Here is a 21,274-nt window from a genome sequence, read left to right as displayed (position 1 = left end):
TACAGTATGCCCCTGATTTTGGTTGAAACCTCTAAACAATTCTGTAACACAAATGTTAATAAATAATAAAAGATAAAAAATAATAATATAAGCTGAGGACACATGCTGACTACAGTAATATCTCTTTTAAAAATATTATATAGTTAAAGTACTTTGAAATATGTTGCTATTCCAACTGGATGAATGAAACCTCAAAATAGAAAAAAGAAATGTGTGGGAAATATTTCCATCATTTTTAATAGAAATAATTTTGGAAGAAGCTAGGATCTAACATTGTGAGTTTGTGCTAGATAACTATTCAGAAGCAACTGAGGTTTTCAATAAGGCTGAGAGATATCAAAGTATAAGATAGGATTAGGTACTTCTTAAACATATTCCAATATTCTGAGAGAGGCTGAGCACCTGCTGAGCAATAAAATGTTCAGCATCTCTCAGGATTTGGTGCAACTTAGTCATATTTGGAAAATGTCTATGTAAAAATGGCACCTTCTTGCTTCAGGATTTATTCTCTGTGGGCCAGATTCTGCCACTCATACTGAATGGCCTCTTGCTGTGGGAACAAAGCATCTCATAAGAAGAAAAGAACCAGATGGCACAATTACTATTGTCAGCACTCTCAGATGTTTCTTTCATGCCTTTCCACTCATCCATTCTAATTTCTCTTTTCCTGTTCCTTTAAACCCCATTCTTTTTCTCCCAATTTCCTCTTTCTCCTACCCCCTCCCACACTCACACCTTCTTCTGTTCACTGACAGGACAGTCATCTTCTTTTAATGAATGAAACTCCCACAAATTCAAAATGGAGACTGAAATGGTACCGAAGTTCCATAAATAGGCGAATGGAGGGAGATCCGTTCACATAAACCGTTAATAGTTTTCATTAGCTTTGAAATGTCCAGTGTTCAGGAAGGAACAGAGGTGAAGACAATATTGACATTTTAGGACTTTTCAAAATGTGCTTAAAAGCCTCTAGTGGAATACGACAATAAATCAAATTCTTGAAGCCAAGCTGAAACCAGTGTCAAACAGAGGAGTTCCTCAAGTAGTTACTTGCCAGACCACACACAGTAATCTTTTTATCTTTACCTCTGCCTTAAAGAAATGGCAAAATATTGAAACTTAATCTTTCCAATACTCCATAATGGAGTTTGGGGAGATACAAAGAAAGAGATACTTTCTGTCCTTTACTGCAGCTATGGGGAGCGTTCAGCACATTAATACATTAAATGGCATTATAAATTAAATGAAACAAGAAAGGTGATAGGGTCAAATTCATCCTTGGTGTAACTTCATTGATGTCAATTAATTTATATCAAGGATTAATTAAGTCCATACATAAGGGCTATATGGCAGCCTCTATCCATACCCTGCAGATCCCATTCATGCCAGTGGGAGTTTTCTGAGCAGATGGAGACATAAAATCCCTTATGTTTTCTTTATCTCCCTCTAGAGTCCTATTATGGTTGATGAATAAAAATTTCTCTGTGGAATAGACGTTGAAATGCTGAATGGAAAGATCCTGAGGGCACTTTTGCCTCAGCAGTTAGCTTGATGAACTAAGCATCGCATTGGGAATACCTCCTTGCCTCCCTGGATTCATAGATTGAAATCCCAGCATTGTTCTGTCTCTCCTTACTGCACTTTCAATCAGAATTAGCTTTATTTGCAGTTAGGAGAAGAGCAAAACCAAGAAAGAACAAAAATAAAGTTTCCGAGAGAGAGAGAGAGAGCAAGGGTTTTGCATCTCCTCCGTAAAGGTCTACTCTGAACACAAAATGGCTGCTTGTCACTGCAGACAACAGTCTTAGATATTGTATGCAGACAATGCAGAGACTACATACTAGAGCTGTGCAGGAACTGGAATTCTCATCTCATGGAATATTTTAAATATTTTTTTTAAAAAAATCATTTCTCTGAGATTCAGAACAAAAAGTCAGTTATGTGAAAATTTCTGCAGGATGAACGTTTTCGGGAAAAAAATCGTGTTTTGGAAGATTTCCAGTCTGACTGCTGTAGAGTCAGGAGCCTGGCAAGGCATCTGTCTGGGGAGGCAGGTTTGGCAGGAATCCAGGCAGCCTACCTGCCTATCTGGTTTCTGTGAAAAATATTGATGGAATTAACAGTTCTCCACAGAACATTTTGATTCTGTCCAATATACCTTTTATGACAGAAAACCAATCCATCAGAAATGTTCAGCCATTTTCCCTAGATACATAATGGATTTGGTGCAGCTTCCCTTGAACTTCCCATTTCCCCGCTGCTTCCCCATAGACCAAACTCTTTCAACAGTTTAAACTGTGCAGCCCTCTCAAAACCAGCGGAAGTCAATGCAGTAGCTTGTGGGTATAGGAGGGAAGAATTATTCTTTATCTTGCCTGGGACAAATACACTGGATGATAGTATGCAAAATACAACCATCATTACAGCTGACTAAATCTGCCTCTGCCGATATGATCATGCTGTAATTGAAAAACAGCATGTCCTTCGGTCCATCTCTAAGAGAGACACCATTAACATTTTTTTTGAAAACAGAAGCAATTCATTTAGGGCCTGACCTTGCATGGGGCTGAGCACCCTCAATTTCCGTTGATTTCAAAGGGAATTGAAAGTACCTAGTAACTTCCAGGAGCACTTAGCACTTTACAGGATTGGGTCCCTTATCTCACTAGTTCTCCTCTGCCTTAAGTGATAAATATAGTTCTTTTTTAAAAATTGGTCATTCTATTGTGTTTAAAAGAAAAAAAAAAGAAAAGGGACTAGGTCAAATGGAAGTGTGGGGAGCTGCTGAGGATTTTCTCACATTGAACTAGCTGCCCAAATAGATGAGTCCTCTCCTGCTGCTGCCATATAATTCTGTAATAGCTTTGCCAAAGTGTTATAGCAAGAAAAGAACCTTTACAGTTGTCATGTTGAGTAAGGGAACAAACACGATGAAACCACTCCACAAAAAGTCAGTAGCTTCTTATTTGTTTGTTTTATTGTTTACGTCTTAACTGAGAGACTGTTGGACCAAATTCTGCTCTCAGCTACTCCAGTTTTAATCCAAAGTTAAGTATGTTGAAAGCAGTGGAGTTCATCTGCACTTACATATGTGTAATTGAGAGGAGAGTGACACACTGGGGTTGGGTTTGGAGGTTTTTGGGTACATAGTGATTAGTATCTTTAAGGAAGAATGATCTTGTTCGATTTACTTGAAATCCAGTGCTACTTTATTCTCAATGGGGCAAATCAGGTTATTTCTTGTGGCTTAGGGAACACTTGTTTAAGTCAGTGAAAAAGGAAGGCTAATACTGTGTGGTGTTTAGATGTGCTTGTAATTATTAGAACTGGGAGCACTGGCTGTTGGGAGTCTGAAAGGACAGGAAACAGGAAGAATGGGGGAGGAGCTGAGGAGGCTGAGTGAAAGTGACAGAGTGTGCAGCAGCAGCTTGGTAAAGAGGTTTCGACTGTAAAAATAAAGTCCTGCTGAAGCTTGTTAGTACCTTGCCTGCTGGATACAACATACTGTTTATCAAAATAAATGCTAAAGTCCATGCACAGGGAAAGCTAATAGGAATGTTGTTCAGTTAGGCTTAGTCTCTGAAGCCTTGGCTTCTCTTGTGGTGTGCTGCAGAGGGGAATAAAACCAAGGGAAAAGCAAGTTCACTGACCTCTGGAAAAAATAGCCACCTTGCCAATGGGCCATGTGGGAAACCTGGGCATGGTCAGGGGGAAGCCTTCCGAAAACCAGCACTTGAAGAGGTCTGTATCCATGAGAAAAACTTACTGTGAGAATATTGCTGAAGGAAGCATTACATCCCCTGCCTCTCTCAGAAGGGCTGCAGAGTCCACACTGAGTAGGCAAGCCAGTGGTACAGATATAGAACTCCCTTGTAAAAGTGATATGGTTGTCAGCTTAATCATATTACATTGGCTGATGGGGAATCAAAGGGAAGTGTCCCTCTGCATTGCTGGCTGAGATCTATGTAGTGATGGGCTTGGTTTATCTATTCACTTGATGCACTATTTGGACCCATCCTAAGTTTGCCACTTGTCCAGTTTTCACTTGGATAGTCCAGATTTCAGCTTGTTTGTCTGGATCCCATTTGACAAGACCTGATGACCAGTTTTTTATGGGGGAGGGGGAGAAGTGGAGCAGAGGTGGGGCCTTAGGGAGAAGAGGCAGATAAGGGCGGGACCTGAGGGAAAAGGCGGAGAAGGTGGCAGGGTCTTGAGAGAAGAAATGTAGCAGGGTGTGGCCTCAGGGATCCAGTGACCAGCCATTAGAAAGGCAGCAACCCTAATCCATCCCCTGCAAACCTACAAAGTTACAGACCTCTGGTTGAGTATTTTTGTATCGCTCCCCCATTCCATTGTTTTTTATAGGACAAGAAAAATAAGGGTCAAAATCTTTGGCGGACAAGCATGGCTTGCAACATGTGTCTGCTTAAACCCTAATCCGAGTGACCTCTGTTGCAAAGAGTTTATGTCACAGTATGGCATGTGGGGAAAATATTTAAAATGTCTTACACACAGCCTGCCAAAAGTTTGACTTAGTAACAACTCATGAGTTTAATTCAAGTTGTTACTGTCCTTAAAAGCTTTTATTATCTGCACTTACATCTGTGTAATTGAGAGGAGAGTCTGATATGCTTACTTGTTTGCCAAATCATTTAAAAACAACTTTCTGGTCATTTTAATGATCTAAGACTTTGACTCTACTTTATGTACAAAGCAGAATTCAGCGGAACAGATCATACAGCCTAAGATTATGTTGGCCAGTCATCAATAACAAACAGGTAGAAAATTCCTTCAGAATACTTAAATTCCTAATAAGAACCCACCTTTTCAATTGATAACCCATGAAATCAAGAAATGTTAGTACTATATTTTTCAATGGACCACTAACAAACTGAACATTTATGCCATGTAGCTTTGTGTCTGAAATGTATTACCATTTTCTGACCAGAATGTAAACGCTTTGGGGTAAGAAGTAGATCTAAGCTATTTGGTGTATGCACCATGTTTTTCTTAGTTTGTATAGTGCCTAGCATAATGGGGACCTACTCCATCATTGAGGGTCCTAAGTAGTACCACAATACAAATAATAAATAAAATACCTGATAATAGGGAAATAATTTGTGAATAATTATTTGGCCATCTACAGAGATGGTTGGATAGTAATATATATATTCAAAAATTGATTTTAAAAATGCAATATTTGCAACAAATATTACTTACAACTTCTTATACAATTAGCTGCAGTAAGATGTGTCTGATTTTTGTACAGTGCCATGCACAGTTTTGGCATTTTATAACAACAAACAAAAATAAACTTCAGGGAGCACTGGTATTGGTAAGACTTTAGTTGAGAAACACTGCCATCTGCTGGAATTATAAATTAACAGCATGGAATTCCTAGAACCTACCACCCATATCTTTCCAAACTTGATACCATGTGCTGTATTAATTTTTACACCTCTTCTAGAAAGTTCAATAAGAAATATTCTACTCTGACTCTTAATCCTTATTTTTACTTAAGAGACAAGAACCAAGACAATTTTGGTTTTGTCCTTTTTTCAGCTCAAACCAAACTCTGAGATTGCTAAAATAGAGACCCGATGGCTTTCACAAAAGTGTCCAAAAATGGAAGATTTGAACTGAACAACAAATTAATGACAATCTGTGAACAGCCTCATAAGGATATTCAAGGGTAAGGCTCTAGTCCCTATCAGTAGTAGCAGCAGAGTGAGAGACCCAGACTCAAAGCAACATAAGCTAAACTCACAAGAGTGCTTTAAAGTAAAGGAAGATTGTCTCTTACAGCATCATTAGAAAGCCATTTGGAGTGGTCTCACATCTGACAGCAACAACGTTTCACACAACAGTATTTTACTATAAAACTACTAATGTAAAATTAGACTATACAGAGAGCCTACATGAACTAGTAAGGTGATACGTTTAACTTAACGATCTCTGACCATTTCAGCTTTGAAGCCATATTAAAGCTAACTAGTATTTATACAAGGAAAAGTGACCAAAATAATTAGTGTTAACAAATGTCATGACTTGGGGCAGGGAGCAGAGAGTGCCAGAGGTGGTTGTGATGGAGGCCATGTTTATATTCAAAGTTGTACCAATTTAAGTGATTTAAACAAGTGCAAAACCATAATGGGTATTGCAGTGGTTTAACTAAACAGATTTGAAAGCCATACTTTCAGTTAAACTATTGCAGCTCTGTATATAGATAAAGCCAGAGAGAAGTGTTTTATTTGTAATAGCCCAGTAGAGACAGAGGTAATACTACTTCCGAGTGTAGCAAGATCTACAGCAGTAACTCTTTAAGAGCCTGCATCAGCTCCCATTGAAGTCAGAGTCAAAACCAGAACTTGCTGACATTTATATGTAAGGGGCAACAATATATTCTGCCATCACCTCCTGAGGAAAAGCCAGAATAACATGAGTAGAGCTGTACGGAGAACACCAATTCTATTTTGAGTCAACTTCTGAGTTTTCAAAAAATGTTTTTGTTCTACATTGAACAAAGACATTTTCACAAAAAGAGAGTTGAGTCAAAATGTCTGGTTTTGAATCAAAACTGGAGATTTTCAGTTCAAGGAGCTTTTTGAGTCTAGGGCTTTCTGGTCTCATCTCAAAAGAAAGACTCATGTTCTATAGTCTGGTGGTTAGGACACTCACCTGGGATGTGGGAAATGCAGGTTTAAGGCTTTGCTCTGCCTAATTCAGAGAAGAGTTCTTCCTCCCAAATCACACAGAGCAGAAACTCCAACCTGGGTTTCCCAGATCATAGGTCTGTGCATCAAAAAAATGTTCCAGCCAGCTCTACGTACAAGGTCTAATCCTCCACTGTCTTCCATCTTGTATAGGCATGCAAGTGGCAGTGCTTTGCAGCCCCTTTTCACAAATGACTACCCACTGCAGCTTGGAACCTAATGTTGGGCAAAGGTCTCAAATATAAATACCTTTTATCCAGCAGCCAGGCATTTAAATCTAGGGACTTTGAGGGAGAGCCCATCAGTTTATCTCTGCTGTTACATAAGGAGAGAGACAATATCTCAGGTAGCTAGAGACAAGGCCATGCAGATCTTTAAAGATCAAGATCAAGCACCTTCAGTTGCACCTGGAAGTGAATTGGAAGCCAGTGCTGTCTTTGAATCAGTGTTATAATATACTCCAAGGCTTACACTACTAAATCAATGGGCTGCTGCATTCTGCAGTAGGCTCGGAATGGTCTTCAAGAGACTCTGAAAGACCACGAAACTCCAGGACGATGAGTACAGTATAAAAACAGATGGATGTATAGCCTAATGTAGAGTAATTTAAACTGGTGCTGACAAATAGATGGATGACAGCAGCAGGTTCTGTATCATATGGAAAGGTACATACAGAGTATTCAATTATCTCTCTCAGGAGCGCACACACCAGTGTTAAAGGCTAGGTTTCAGACATTTGCATCTTAACATGTATACGTTTTAACTGTTTGTGTAGGAGGTGACATATTAACCTTGAAGCTGAACTGTGTGTCCAATGCATTTCAACAAAGCATTTCATTTGACCAATTCTGTTTACCTGAGGTGATGTTCAGCTGATATGTACTTATTGTTAAAGGGTTGTTTGTTATCTAACATGTCTGATGAATGTATAGCATGAAGTAAGCTCAAATTCAGTTGTTAAGTACTTCCACACCTAAGCCTACTTAGATAAATGTATTGAATATATTTGGGTGCAGCTTACAGCTTATGGTGAACAGAAAGGAAAATGACAGAAAAAGTTTTAGGCTAATCCATGTTTCATGTTCTTTCCCTTCTATGATGAAATATAGTGTCACTCTACCACCTAATTAGGAGTGGGAGCCAAGACTAAAACAAGGAAGAGAAAAGGTCAAGAGGATCATTGCCGAAGTGTAGAGTAATTGAGCTATGTTATTAACAAACTCATCCTTTTCCCCAGAAGGAAAGACCTACCACTACTTGTGAGCATTCTTTCTCTTTTATGACAACTCTCTGGACACTTCTCTTCTTCAAAAGGGTGTAGAAAGTCAATATCTATGGATTAGATCCATGTTGTTCATTAGAACAAGGTGCTTTCTTCCTGTACAGTTTGTGACCCCTTTTTATATCTAGTAATCTTTCCACTGTGTGTAGTCAAAGGTGAAAGTGGTTGAAGCAGAAATGAAATTTAGGGACATAGGAAGCCATCAGTTATAAGCAGAAATATACATTTGAGGTAAACAGGAGTTCTTAAAAATAATGGCTTGATGTGGTCTTCAATATGAAATTTAGAGAAAGAAATTTAGTATTTTGTGACTTTTCTTCCTTAATTATTTTGATATTTAGATTCATAAACTAAATTATTTTTCTAGAATATAAATAGAGATTAGTAGTCTCTCTGCAGCATACTTTTGGGATGAAATCTTGGTCCTGTTGAAGTCAATGTCAGAATTTCCATTGTCTTTAGTGGGGCCATGATTTCACCCTTGATGTTTGAAACAAAGATTGCAGAAAGTTAAATATCTGATATTTAAACAGAAAACTTTGGAAATTGATTTGGAAAAACTTCTAAAGCAATTAATCTGAAAAAAAAGGAAAGTAAAATATTTATCTGTTTTAAAGTGCTACTATTTTATTAGAATGTCTTGTTTAATTATCTTGCTATTTCATGATGCAAATCACGATCTGGAGAAAGTGCTAATTTCACATTTAGCTAACATTAACAGAATTGTGACTGCATAAGTGGAGTTAATTTGTCACACAAAAGGAAAAATATATCTGTTTCCAACATCCTTATTATTTCTTGTAAAGAATTACTAGAATAATTATCTGCACATCACCCTACTTCCAATCATTTCAAAACTGCATAAAGGACCCAAAGAGTGCATATTTTTAGAATATTGAAACATTATTTTTGTTATTATAGCTTTAAAAGAGTGTAAAACCTAAACAATTACAGTTATGGCTGATCTTAAAGATCACCCACAAATATGAAGATTCAAAATCCTTTTGTTAATAAAAAGACTGTATATAAATTGGTAGTTTATAGGTCTGATTTGCAGTCCAGTGGGTGAAATTCATTTTTGGGAAGACAGTGTATACATGGCCCTAAACACCACCTCCGCACTATTTAAGGTCCCAATCCTACAAACATTTCCGCAGGTGCTTAACTTCACTCATATGAGTAAGGTTAACCACGTATGCATGTGAAGAATCAGGGCTTAAAGTCTTAAGCCCAAACACTGGGCAGCAGTACAGAGTCTGAGCACATTTCTGCTCCATCCAGGCATAGGAACAATGGAGCTCTGAGGTGGCAGTGGTCTCCACCTGTCCCATGTACTCCATCTAGGTGTGTGTGTGGAGAAGGGAGGGAGCGCAGTGAGGAAGAATAAAATTATACATCTTTTGTAATGATTTATCCAATGTTAAAAGGAATCCTTTTTTGATCATGGGATGATGGCAGAGGGATTTTATTTCTTGTGTACCTGATCCAAAGCCCACTGAAGTCAAAGGAAAGATTCTCTGCCTCTAGTACTGTTACACATAAATAGGTATCTTCAATTTTAATTTGTGTGATGTTCCTGTGATTTCCAATACATTTTTCTTGAAACCAACTTTTCCTTTCATATGAGCATAGATTTGGAAAAGGAACAGTGAAAAATTACAGACTTGACTTCCTTATTGCCCTTTTCTCCTGGCTGATCAAGCCTTTATTGAAAAAAAAATCTCCTGACCTTTTTTACTCCCACATGATTTCTAATAAAGATCCTGTCACATGGTTGTATCCTAGTAACTAGATGTGACAGCGGCAAAGTCTATTAAGAAAGAGTCTAAGAATAGCATTCTGATGGTTCAAGGCAAGAATAATTTGATTTTTTTATGCCTCTAGCTCTATGTTTTTATTTACAACATATAATAATAGAAATATAGCACCCTAGAGTTACTTAAATATAATATCAACATTCTGTCAGCTGGACAGGAAATGTTTTTCCATCCTCAGAAAGTTTGAGATTTCAAATTTTTCTCTCCCAAATCAGAACGCAAACTCAAAATCTGAACATAAACAAATAATTTAAAAAATTGGATTGAGTGAATTTAAATATTTCTGTTTCAATCTTTTAATAAATTAACCTTATTTTTAATATAAATTAACTAAAAATTCAGGAAAAAAAGACAAAAACAGAAATGAAACTTGCTTTCAGAAATGTTTAAACAGCATTTTTTGACAAAATTTAAAACTTTTTCCTCCACCCAAATCACGAGACTCCTTGAAACTGACCCTTTTCCACAAAGAGTTTCAGTTTGGACAAAATCAACATTTTCTTAACAAAATAAATGTTTAGCCAGAAAATTTCCAACTACTTCTAATAGCATATTAGCCACCATATGTATTTCTGCTAATAAGACAAATACTGGGTGACATGGAAATTTTGTACAAGAAGCAAATCATGACAGCCTATAATCATTCCTGTAGCTCTGAGCAGAAGCCCACATGATAAGGGACTACTGTGTTTAAAAAATACAATCACTAACACTAGGTTTTAAAACTTACTGGAAAATTCAAGTGTGTAAGGACTGATAATCCACTAAGACCTTTAAATAGTTACTACGGAACTAGGACTCAATCCTGCAAGAATCTACCCCATGTGAGTATGACTGATACCCTTTCATAGAGTAGTACCTCCTTCTATGAGTAGTTCCACTGAACTCTGGTCTATTACTGTTTGTAGTAGTTGGACTGTGGACCCATTGTGGTTTCAAGGAAAGAAACAGCCCCTCTCAAAAAGTTCTTCCAATAGTTTTGGTTTTAATGAATCAGTATTTTCTGACCAAAAAAAGTTGGAAATGTCATGACCAGCTCTAGTCAGAAGGCTATATTTTACAAAATGGACTCTGGACATACTTTTCGGTTTTCTGGCTCTGCTTCTCTAGATTCCCCTTTTCCTCAGTTCCTCTACTGCCATTCTCCCCTCCTTCCCTTTCCTTCTTTTTTCCTACTCTGATGATCATATTACATTTCACATCTTGCCATTCCCCCTCACCTGACCCTGCCCTATAATAAAAATACAAAACTAGACAATGAACTAAAAAGGTATGCAGTCATCACTGTGATCATTTATAATATGCTATAGCCTTTCCCTCAGCCTTCTGTTTTTAACTCTCTTATATGGGAAAAGGTTGATATGGACAAATTCCTCAGTTAGAAACATTTTTTTGGGAAAAAAAGTTTTGAAATGGTAAGATCCTATTTTGACATTTTCTAAACAACATTTCATTTTCCAGTTCAAAATGACTGTTTCAAAATTTTAATTAATTTACACTAAAAAATGACATTAAAATAATGTAAGAGGTCAAAATGTTTCACTTAACCCAATCCTATTCCCTCCCCTTTCCCCCAGTTAATGGTTCATCAGAATTTTGTCCTGATTCAGGACAAGACATTTTTTGAAATCTTGAAAATTCTCACAGGAAAGGTAAAGTGTTTCTGTTCAAATCTACATCTCATATCCTTTGACTCTGGGGGCAGCAAGGATATGGGCAGGTCAAGTGATGAGCTGGCTAGGCCTCATCTCAATGCTGTCATAGGCCTGGCTAATGGGAAGCTTCATGCTGAGGGGGAAACTCTGCGTTCAGGCGTAGAGGTGGGTGATTTTTTTTCCCCCAGCAAATAAGTTTACCGAAAAGTGCATTTTCAGTGCATCAAAACTATTCATGGATTCAAGTCAAATTTGGCAAAAGTTTCAATCAAAAACTTTGAAAAATATCAAAACAATTTCAAAATGGAAAGTCATTTCAAAAATGAAATGACTCAAATTCCCCTCCCCCAGATTCGTTGGTTGGGCCGCTGAACTGAAAGAAACCGATTAGTCACTTGGGAGCTCCTGCTCCTCCTTCTCCCATGTAATTAAGAGGTTGGGGAGCATGGTACTTCTGGTGCCCAGTCCCGATCTGCCTGGCTGCAGTAGCTTGCATGTGACCAAGGCTTGCAGGATCAGACCCTGCCTTTCCTCCAAACAGTTACACATGCAATTCATTCTTAGCTGTCATTCATATGGCAAGGTGTTCTTACCTGAGCTAGATGAAGCTGGAGTAGTTCAGGCTTGAATCAGAGTCTACTCAAAGAGTTTGAGGAATCTCAAATCTCAGTGCAAAGTCTAACTGAGGGGGAGTGGGGTTTCCTGTAACCTTGTGTTCCTGGGATACTGAGGGTTTAATACAACAGAAGAAGACAGATAATGAAAACATAATTAAAAATCACTGACTTAAAATTCAAACAAATAAATTCAATATACAATTAATATCCAGCCCTGAGAATGCTGCACAATACTGGAGAGAGATCAAGCTTTGAAACACAGCCACCCCGAGGGAGAAGGGGTGAGAGACAGATGAATAATTTCAGATGACTCATTGCAGCCACTCAGAAGAACTAAACAAGAAATGTAAATACCCGTACTAGAACACTGCATGTAAGAAATTTCACGTATGTGTGAGTAGTTAAAAAGGGAATAGACAGATCAGTTATAGAGGGAAAACTTTAAAACCACAAGTTAAGTCCCTTTGTTACAGACAGAATGGGTTTTATCAGGCCAAAAAGTCATAGTTTTAATTTAAAAAAGAAGAAGAAGTAATGGCACATTACATTTCAATTAGAGTTGTTTGCTATAGGAAATTGAGAAAAGTCAGAAAATGCCCTTGATTTTACAATAAAAAAATTGTTTAAGTTTAATATTTAACTAATAAGGGTACGTCTAGACTACCTGCCAGATCAGCGGGTAGTGTTCGATGTATGGGGATTGATTTATCACGCCTCGTCTGGATGCGATAAATCGATCCGCTAATCAACGCCCGTACTTCTCCTCAGCAGGAGGAGTAAGTGGCGTCGACGAGGGAGCCACACCAGTCAACTCGCCGCCGTGAGGATGACCACGTAAGTCAAACTAAGATACTTTGACTTCAGCTATGCGAATAGCATAGCTGAAGTTGCGTATCTAGTTTGAAACCCGCCCGGCTAGTGTAAACCCATTTAAAAATCCATGCTCCATACAGCCAAGCTGAGGTGGCAAAGATCATGAGTTGTCATAAAAAATGTTCTACCTTCCACTGCTAGCTTCAGAGTGGATTTAGTGGAACAGAAAATCCCGTCATAGGTATGCTGATATTTATTAGAATTTTTTTTTAAAAGGAAGGTTTTGATACATTAAGGTCAGAGTCATACCTGTAAATACAAAACGTGGGAAATGCTGAATCCTAAGTTATGCGTATGTTGCATACCCAGCCACAGAACTGAACATGAAATTTGTAATAAGAGCTGGGTGAAGACGGCAAAAAAGAATTCACTGATATTTGTTCAAATTTAAAAAATGAATTTGCTTCAGTTTTATTTTTGCCCCCTTTTATTCATTTTTCACAGACCTTTGTGCAAATTGTTATTCTCAAGAAAGTCTGCAAAAGGAAAGTGCCATGAACAAATGCATTTGCCTATCTTGAAAGCTCTTTATTCTTTCAAGAGTCATCCAGTCATGAAGCAGAAAAAATGCCATATGCTGAAGAGTCCCTTCCTACAACATAATAGCAAATGATAAATAGGGAATAGTAGACCCAATTATATTACCAGTTCAGAACTGGTAATACTTCAGAAGATGATGACCATGAATCAAGATGTTGCTAGCTGAAAGGTTGCAACACTATATTTGCAACTATATTTTTGTACACATTTTTTGGAATGACCTGGGAGAGCAAATTAAATTGTTTGACCAAAACCCACAGATGGGTACTAGCATGGCTAGGGTTATATCATTTACTATAAAACACTGGCCCCTTGAAACATAATTCAAAGCTGCAGTATTTACATCAGAAGAGTGCTAAGTAGAGCAACATGAGTCATGCCAGGCTGAATTAAATGCAATTACAATCTTTAAAAATACCTCCAAACAGCTACTCCTCCAGGGGAAAAAGAGGCGAGGAATAGGCATGAAGCCATAGAGTGGTGCAGGTTAAGACCCAGACTGTTGTATCCTTCCTTATGTTAAAAGTACCTTATACCATAAGCAGTTGCACTGATATCAGTGACATGTGAAGTAAGCATATCACACTTGTGTGTGTAAGTGTGACCATCACATCACTGAAGTATATTTTGTTCTAGCCCTAAATAATCACAAGGATAATCAAATTTAGCATAATGCTAACACCACATAATCAAAAATGTGTTTTTGTAATCTATAAAATCACTCTAATACACTAAATCCAATTAGCCCTAGAGAAAAGTAAAGTGGCTGGGTTGTGTTCCGTGATTTTTATCCACTATTTTTTAATAAGAATCCTTGTTTTGAGACTTGAAACAAGTCTGGTTCCTTAACAAAACTTTGTTAAGTCCAAATTGGTTTGTTTTTGTTTTGAACAAAAAACAACATCGTCATATAACTTAGAAATGGAAAAAATTGGTTAAAAGTGCTGTATTTGTACTAATATATATATATATATTTAAATTACTAATCCTATTCTTAGGATTTTAAATGTAAGTCTTAAAATATACATTTACATTTGTTTCTTCTCAGGTAGATTCCAGATACTACATCACGTTGTTTTCTGATGTACTATTCTAAATCCAATACAGCGCCTAATGTAATTTACAAGTGGAAACTGTCTCCTCTGAGTTGTTTTTAATCTCATGGTTTTTCCAATTACCTAATGAGATGTTAATTACTTATGCAAATCAAAACATAACACTGGAGAACTTGAAAACCTTCAGTGGGTGGAAAAAAGAATCATTCAGCAGCCCCCAGCATGTATTTTGCTGAGTCCGAGGAGTCTACAACTTAACAAAAACAGAGGAATCAGGAGACATCTTGACATAGCACACTGGCATATGCCTACGAGAGCTGGCAGAATATGAGAACCATCCATTGTAAGCGCAGAACAGCAGACAGCATCTCCAGGCAAGATATATATGAAAATTTTATTTTTTTCCTCACAATGCATATGGGTGACTTGCAAGATCATACGAGACATCATAACACAGGGATGCCAAAGTATGCTTGTAACATATAAAATGAAATCTCCAAATATTTTCTTGATGGAGCTGATCGTTTTATGCCTCCAAGTCTGCGTGCTGGGTCACTCTGTCCTTAGATTTCTTGAGGCAGCCGTCTAAGAGAAACACTAAAAGCTAATGCATTTTCAGTTTGCAATTTTCATTTTCAAAAGCTTCACTTTCTTGTGATCCAAATGACATACACATTTTGGAAGAAATAAATACTTGGAGAGTCCCCCAGTTTTGTGGAGGGAATTAGTATTTGTAAAGAGCCAGATCCTCATCTAGTGTAAAACAGCATAGCTCCACTGAAGCCAACAAAGCCACACTGATGTACACCAGTTGGGGATCCAGCCCCTTCATTTCAACACTAGCACTACAGCAGCCAGTCTAGTTCATCATAATTGCTTGCTCTTCCAGTTTAAATACTTCATTCTGTTGCCGGAGCCTTTAGTGCTGCATCATAATCAGAACAAGCTGCAAAATCTAATTTGCTGTTGTATTTTGTCACTGCTAGAGATCTTCTGATCTGTCTTTCAAAAGGGAATGAGACAGGCATGCGTACAAACAGGCATGCTATTTGAGCAAGTTATGGGAGAAAAATATTGCCTACCACAGGCTTCTGTCTTAGACTATGTGGATTTACACTATTTCATTACATCAGTGGGAATTCCTACTTTGCAGAATGTCAACGCTGCTCACTGGAGAAAGGGGGTTGCAGCAGAGCTGCTGACATTTGTTTGAAAGTTCTTATTTTGGCAGCATTAAAGATTCAGTGCAGGGAAGAGGTGGCTGCATTTTATGCTCATTATTGTTATGCTCTCATCTAATGCAGCTGGATGTTCCTGGTTTATTTCTCAAAAACAATGGCATATTATTCAGCCACACAGTAGTCATAGGACTTGTGAAAAGATGAAGAGGCGTTGAAAAAAAATCAAATTGAGATATGGAATAGGGGGAGTTACCTTCTCCTCCCCCTCCCCCATACCCCCAGTCACAATGGGATCTAGGCATATAAAGTAGTGAGGCATATAAAGATTGTGACTATTACAAAGCAGAAATTAAAGTAGATTTAGGCTATGCAATGTTTTGTGACTAACTGCAAACAGAAGTCATCACTAGTTTTCTGATACCCACATTTATACACCATTAGAAACAGATCTCTCATGGCCTTGGGATCCAAAACCCCAGGCTTCTACCAATTAAGCTAATGGAGAAGCTCTTTTAGCTCACCTGAAAAGTAGTGATTCACAACAAGCACAAATATTTGTTGTTGATAACATGTACTTCATTCCATCACAGTGGGCATTAAAATACTTGCTATCTGCTGTGTAACTAAGATCTAAGCGCTCTGAAGAGCAGCACTGCCTTAAACCTCTTCTATGGCCTTGTCTGCACCTAAAACTTAGGTCGACCTAGCTATGTCACTCAGAGGTGTGAAAAATTCAGACCCCAAAAGACACAGTTAGGCTGACCTAAGCCCCAGTGTAGACGCTGGTAAGCTGATGGAAGAATTCTTCCGTCAACCTAACTACCACCTCCCAAGGGTGTAGATTTACTGTGGTGACAGAAAAGCCTCTTCCATTGCTTTAATATCTACACTATAGTGGCATAATTTCAGTGCTTTGGCTGTAATGCTCGTCGTATAGACCTACCCTGAATCAACATACTTGCAGGAGGCCAGAAAGCTTGCTAGAGTTCTTACCACACCAAAAAAAAAAAAAAAATGCAGTGGAAGGTGAGGACTCACCTCACAAAAATATTTGAGGATCATGGTGAATTATCAGCTGAACATATGCTGCAAGAGTCATGCTTTGGCCAGAAGAGATAATGTGATCCTGGGATGCATAAATAGTGGAAAAGTAGGAATAGAGAGGTTACTTTACCTATGTATCTGGCACTGGTGTGACTGCTGCTGGAGTTCTGTATCTAGTTGTGGTGCCCACAGTTCAAGATGTGGGGTTGGTAAATTGGAGAGGGTTCAGAGAAGAGCCACATGAATTATTAAAATTGACTTAAAGAGCTCCATCTATTTAGCTTAACAAAGAGAAGGTTAAGGAGTGACTTGATTGCAATCTATAAGTATCTACACAGGGAACAAGTATTCAATAATGGACTCTTCAATCTAGCAAAGGAAGGTATAACATGGTCCAGAGGCTGGAAGTTGAAACTAGACAAATTCAGACTAGAAATGAGAGGGCAATTAACCATTGGAACAATTTATCAAAGGCTGTGGTGGATTCTCCATCACTGATGATTCTTTTTCTAAAAGATATTCTCTAGGAATTACTTTGGGGAAGTCCTATGGCCTGGGTAATATAGGAGGTCAGATGACCACAATAATCCCTTCTGGCCTTTGAATCTATGAATATATGGGACACCTTCAGGCTCATAATGGTGCTGATCTTCTGGACATCTGGGGGTAATTCCATAGGTAATTCCATAGTGATCATGTGTTATGACCCAGGTGGTGGAAGTAGGGAGGTGAAGAAGGAAGCTGGTGCTGCAGCTATTAAAACAGGTCAGTGGTGGGGGAGTGATAGCTCAGTGGTTTGACCATTAGCCTGCTAAACCCAGCATTGTGGGCTCAATCCTTGAGGGGGGCCACTCAGGGATCTGGGGCCAAATCAGTACTTGGTCCTGCTAGTGAAGGTTCAATGACCTTTCTGGGTCCTTTCCAGCTCTAAGAGATAGGTATATCTCCCATATATTATTTTTTTTATTATCTCTTGCCCCCAATATGTCATGTCCTTCCTCAGATCCTACTCAGACCTCCCTTTCTCAGATCTCACCAAGCCACCTTCTCATTTTCCACTCAGTCTTATCCTTTCCCCCGCCTCTACTTACTCCACCACTCAATACCCTTCTATGGAGGAGCCAGATCCAATGAGCCATGTATCCAGAAAAATGTAAACTTCTTAATATATGTATGATGAAGGGAGAACAAAGAGGCTCAGCACAGAGGAGGCCTCTGGAGGAAGATAAAGAGGTGTAAAACTGAGGCAGAAGATACAGCGGCTGCATAGAGGATGAGAAGATTAATCTATCATAGAGAGTTCATTTGAAGAGTCTGGTGGCAAGGCTGAAACTTGAGAAGGTCTCCAAAACTGTATTAGCTCAACTCAGCATTAATATACTCCTAACTGTCAAGGCTGTTGACAGTCTCCCTTGTGCTTCTTCAATTTCTGTTTCTTGCTGCTCTCCGTACACAATTAACATTCATATCCTGCATGGCTTACTTCATTAAAAATAAAGCTATGCAGCCATAAAGTGACTTTCCTGCTGACCTATTATGCAGAAATCATGTATTATTTAAAAATGTTCTGGTTTCAATAGATTTATCACTTACTACACATTATTTGAATCTTTAGTAGTAATTATTGAATGACTAAATGAATATGCCTATATTCTGGGTGATGGGTTACCGTAGGTTTTTAATTAACCAACAGTGAGTTGAAAGAGAAATAAGGTAGCAGGTGGTGCTTTGGACGGACCTCAAAATATTTTAAAAGGTATGTTAAGTCTGGATTCAGCTTTTCAATAAAGCCTAACTGAGCCTCTCTTTGTTATGAAGAATACAGAATACTGACCCCAAACTAGAAATGCTAAGGGTGTGATCCTGCAGATGTATACTTTCGCTTAACTTCACACATTGCAAGTAGTACCATTAACTTCAAATGCTGAGCACCCAAAAATCCTGTTCTAGTCACTGTGATACATCAGGCCAATTCAAAAATCAGATTCTCCATATGGCCTCAGAAACTTAACTTCAGGCATAAACTTGTCATAAACTTGTATGTTCTGTGGGTCTTGTACTTGTATGTATGCCTGATTTACCTTCCACTAAACATTAGTGTCTACCTGGTTCCATATCAATCTGTGTTCACAACTGTGATTCCCAGGCAGTTCACTGTGAAGTCTTTAAACACTACCTAGTCTATTTAGCACACGGAATTGGTTGCTTTCAACGTGTGTCAGACGCTTTTATCTAAATGCCTTACTCAATTCCCAAATGCATTACTACAACACATTCAGGTAATCACTGAGTTTCTCTCCACTCAGCAATAGCAACAGAAAGTCAATGGAGACTTGTCTACCACTGGTAGTTTTACACTCATTGTCAGGGTGACTAACGGCACTCATCTTTTTAATGTGACCCAAAGAGACAATAGTCGATATAGGTAGGAAGAGGAAACATTTTCATAAAAAGTACATAAAGGCAAAGTGCAATTTCAGATATGTAATTATTAATGTTAAAATAAAATATCCTGTATCCATGCAGAATGTCTACCTATCTGAATAAGTCAACACTTAGCCAGATGTTAAAATCATGCTATTCAGATCTGATTGACTTTTCAGTAGCTATGCTCTATTTTTAGACACTGTTACTTGCTTTTATGAATTATGCTCCATTCCAAGTCTGGCGTACAGTTGATGTGGCTGTTTAATTTTATTAAGTTTTAAAAAGAAGTGTTAACAAAAAACACCATAGAAAACTTTTCTATCCAGCTCTATAGAGAACATTACATAGACACATAAGTCAAATATTAGCATTTCTATAAGATCTGGGGATTTTCTTTTAAATTGACCAACTGAAGGTTTACAGATAAAATAAAAATTAAGTTAGAGAGGTTTATGACTAAATTCTTAAAATGTTTCAACTATTAATAAGTTGCCTATAAATCTTAATCGCTAACAGACTCTCAATAAATTCAAATTATATTTCACATCTTAAAAAAGCATCACACACTCCACAGGTGCTCCAATTGACTTTGATGACTGACAAGAGGACAAGCAGGGTCAAAAGAATTCATATAAACAGAAGGAGTGAAAAAAAGGAAATGAAGAATAAGCAGGAGGTAATTGTTCTCTAATTTCCCTCATATAGCTATTAATTTAAACCTCTCAAACACCATATGCCTCATAATGAAATAAGTATGTAAGAATTTTTAAGCATATATCATGTAGCATTCCATAACTCAATTTAATGGTGTTCAGAAATTTGTCTGTGCTAAAGATTCAGAAATATTAGATGAAAGCTCTTATTTTTCCTCCAAATTATCATTTTAACAAGGCTCTGGGATATTAATTTCAGTTTTGGTAGAGACAGATGGAGACTCTATTCACAATATTGTAACCCTTCCCCTTTTTAAAAATGCAACTAATTGGTCATATAGATATTTCATTCAATTCTTTTAAAATAGAAGACTAGTTTTGGTTTTAAATCCAAACCCACCTGTTTTTAAAGGTGGAATCCACAATAGCTAGCTGAGTAAAACTAGAAAAATCTGATGAGAACTATTATTTACATTGTTAATTTTTCTCTATGATGTGATAACACAATTGTAAGTTCTGGGCATTTTCCACCTGAGTTTCAGTCAGACTTTGACAAACAGGTGGAGCTAGAATTCTGGTGCTAGCTTCTCTCCTCCACCGTCTACTGCAAACTCTTCAGTCAATGACTGCCAAAGCTGTCACACTAAAGAGGTTACTCCTCAGGTTTTAGAGCTAATAGGTTAGCCTACTGGTTAGAGCTAGTTATTTTTCTTATATTCTTATTCCAAGTAGATTGCCTAAGTGGATGTCCACACCCATGGGAGGGAAATTAACAAAGTAAATGTTTGATTTTTCATGGCTTGGGTTCCCACCAGCATGAAGTGTCAGAGTTTGAGAAAGAAAGAAAAAGGGTGCAATTCACCCAATATTTTGAGAACTGCCAAGCATTTCAAGAATGTCCCCTATTAATGCCGCTCTGAGGGACTAGGGTGATGATCCATATTTGACTGAGGGGCTGAAAGTTCTGCAAAGCAAAAACAATGAGGAGTCAAGTGGCACTTTTAAGACTAACATTTAATTTGCGCATAAGCTTTCATGGGCAAAAAACCCACTTCTTCAGATGCAGGGAGTGAAAATATATATTGGCACATGCAGAGAAGGGAGTTACCTTACAAGTGGAGAACAAAATGTTGAAGGCCAATTCAATCTGGGTGGATGTTGTCCACTCCCAATAATTGATGAGTAAGTGTCAATACCAAGAGGGGGGAAATTGCTTTTATAGTGAGCCAGCCACTCCCAGTCCCTATTCAAGCCCAAAGCAAAGAGACAAAAATGCTAGCCAAAGAGCAGCAAAAGGGAAACAGCCAATTTGCAGATGATCGAGAGGGAGTGGTCACCAGCAAAGAATTCAGACAATTTGCTTCAGCGTCTGTCACCTTCCCTCTCCAATGCATCAGAAAATTATATATATACACAA

Source organism: Gopherus flavomarginatus, chromosome 5 (assembly GCF_025201925.1).
Source record: "Gopherus flavomarginatus isolate rGopFla2 chromosome 5, rGopFla2.mat.asm, whole genome shotgun sequence".
Taxonomy (NCBI): Eukaryota; Metazoa; Chordata; order Testudines; family Testudinidae; genus Gopherus; species Gopherus flavomarginatus.
This window is presented reverse-complemented; position numbering follows the sequence as displayed.